We start from the raw sequence: 2,981 nt of genomic DNA on the forward strand, positions 1-2,981 counted from the left end.
GATGAAGTGTCTTCTCAATTTTCTGAATCAAGCAAAAATGGTGAAGAAAATAGAGATTACAAATTTATGTTTCCCAGTATTGATACTCAAGAAGAAAGTGAGAATGATGGTGGTTCTCAAACTCAAGAAGAGGCACCTAGTGAAGAAGTACCAACTCAAGTTAGAAGGTCAACAAGAGAAAAGAAACAACCAAAACATCTAAGTGACTATGAGGTGAACACAGTCACAACTTGTTTCTTTTCAGGTGGCTTAACCGAAGAACCAACATATTATGAAGAAGCTAAAGATTCTCCAGATTGGAGAAAAGCAATGCAAGAGGAGATTGATGCATTGGAAAAGAATGAAACTTGGGAGCTTGTCAAGAAACCGGAAGCATGTAAATCGGTTACATGCAAATGGGTTTACCGTTTGAAGAAGAACTCGGATGGAACCATTAATAGGTTCAAGGCTCGGTTGGTGGCTCGTGGCTTTTGTCAAAGTTATGGGCTTGACTATGAGGAAACTTTTAGCCCCGTGGCTAAAATGGTAACGGTGAGAACAATAATCTCACTAGCGGCTTACAAAGGGTGGAAATTGTGGCAACTTGATGTGAAGAATGCTTTTCTTTATGGAGAGCTTGATCGTGAGGTGTTCATGGAACAACCTATTGGGTTCATTTCAAATCAATTTCCAGAATATGTGTGCCGGTTGAAGAAAGCCCTTTATGGCTTGAAACAAGCTCCGAGAGCTTGGTATGGTAAGGTTGCACAATACCTTGTCTTTTATGGTTTTAAGATTTATGATGCGGATTCTAGTTTGTTTGTAAAGAAAGAATCAGGTTTCCATGTTTTGGTGTTATTATATGTTGATGACATGATTATCACCGGAGGAAACGAGTCAGAAATCTCCCGTTTAAGTGATGATCTTTCGGTTCGTTTTGAAATGAAGAATCTGGGGGAGATTGGATGTTTTCTTGGCTTGGAAGTTGATAAATTAGAAAACGGGTACTTTATCTCTCAAAGGGGTTATGCAAGAAGTCTCTTGGAACGTTTCAACATGGGGGAGCCAAAGCCTATGACTACTCAAATGGAACCAAACCTCAAAATGAAGAAAGATCAAGGAAAAGAGCTCAAGGATGTGAAGTTGTTCCGACAAATGGTTGGAAGTTTGATCTATCTAACCATCACAAGGCCAGAAATTGCTTAGTCGGTTGGCATTGTTTCACAATTTATGCAATGTCCAACTAATGTTCATCTTGATGCAGCAAAAAGGATCCTTCGTTATGTGAAAGGATCAATAGGTCATGGCTTGTGGTATAAGAAGTGTGATAATGTTTTGTTAAATGGTTTCGTGGATGCAGATTGGATGGGAGACGCAAATGATCGCCATTCAACTTCGGGTTACTGTTTTAACATGGGTTTCGCGGTTATTTCATGGTGTAGTAAGAAGCAAGATGTTGTTGCTTTGTCTAGCACGAAAGCGGAATACATAGCTGCAACAATGGCAGCTCAAGAATGTATTTGGTTAAGAAGATTGATTGGTGACATACTTGAAAAAGTAGATTATGTTGTCAAACTGAGATGTGACAACGAAAGTGCAATCAAGCCTGCTTCGAATCCAGTTTTTCATGCACGTACTAAGCATATTGAAATGAGATATCATTTTATTCGTGAAAAGGTTCTTAGCGGGGAAATCGAGCTAGCAAATGTAAGGACAAATGCTCAAGTGGCGGATATCTTTACTAAAGCTCTAATGAAGGTCAAGTTCATAGAATTTTGAGAGGCGTTAGGAATTGTTGATCGGGAGTTTGCACCAAGGGGGAGTGTTAAAATATTGGTACAAACTCAAAGTGTCACTAAAAGTGCACCTCAAAGTGCCACTAAAAATCAACCTATGTCTTGTACGAATTTTGAAGATTTCGGTATGCTTGTTTCACCTCAATGCGGTGCATCTCTTCATTGATGCGGCGCATCTCTTCACCAAAAATGTCCCGACAGTTTTAGATGCGGAGCTTCACTTGGATGCTGCGTGTCAGAAGGAGAGGATGCGGCGCATCCTCTATAGATGCGGCGCATCTATGTCTGTATCAAGTTGGTCACTCACCAACTTTCCCACTCCGGGTTTTCTTGCTTTTCTTTTGCTTTTCTTGTTTGATGGGCATCTTGTCATCATGTTTTATGGCTTTAATAAGTATGTTTGGTGTGTGCTTAATCATTTTGCTTTCCTTTAATCTTGTATTTAAGCAAGTTTGTAATTCATTTGGAAATCATTCCAAAACACTTCAAGTTTTCAATCTATTGTCTATATTGTTTCTTATCTTTCTATTTACAGCAAATAAGCTAGTTGTTTTAGTTGTGCCTTTATCTTAACTTAAATAAAGATTCCGTGTAACCCTAAGGCAATTTGTATTAACTTCGAATTCTAATATATAGACATTTTGTATTAATGATGACATGAAGCTGTTTTTCTAATTTTTAGTAAGTTTAACCGCTACTTGAAAAAATTGATTTCTATAAGAAATCTATAAGCAAACCATAGACATGTCGTCAAAGCCCCAAGATAACTATCACTAGGAAATTCAAGAACACCTAGGGATGGAAATTGATCAAATATGGATACGGTGATATCATATCTACATCCATATCCATTTAATATTTATTCATTCATATACGTATCTATATATGTTTAGTTTTATTTCATCAATCCATATCCATATCCGATAAATTAAGCTGGTTAATGGATATCCATTGGATATTCAATAAAATATTAATCTAACGAGAATTTTGAAAATTAAATTAAGATTTTAACAAATGTAAATGTATAATCTATATATTTTTGGTTTTATTACACATGTTTGATTGTAATTTATTGCCGAGTGTAATTTTAGTTAAGCAAAGTACGTTACGATATAAGTAAATATATGTTTAAAGCAATCTAAATGTGTAACGTTTAACATTGTTAGTATCAATTTAATAATTGTAACTTTTATAACTCTTATATTT

The sequence above is a fragment of the Rutidosis leptorrhynchoides genome, chromosome 1 (assembly GCF_046630445.1).
Source record: "Rutidosis leptorrhynchoides isolate AG116_Rl617_1_P2 chromosome 1, CSIRO_AGI_Rlap_v1, whole genome shotgun sequence".
In the NCBI taxonomy this organism is placed as follows: Eukaryota; Viridiplantae; Streptophyta; class Magnoliopsida; order Asterales; family Asteraceae; genus Rutidosis; species Rutidosis leptorrhynchoides.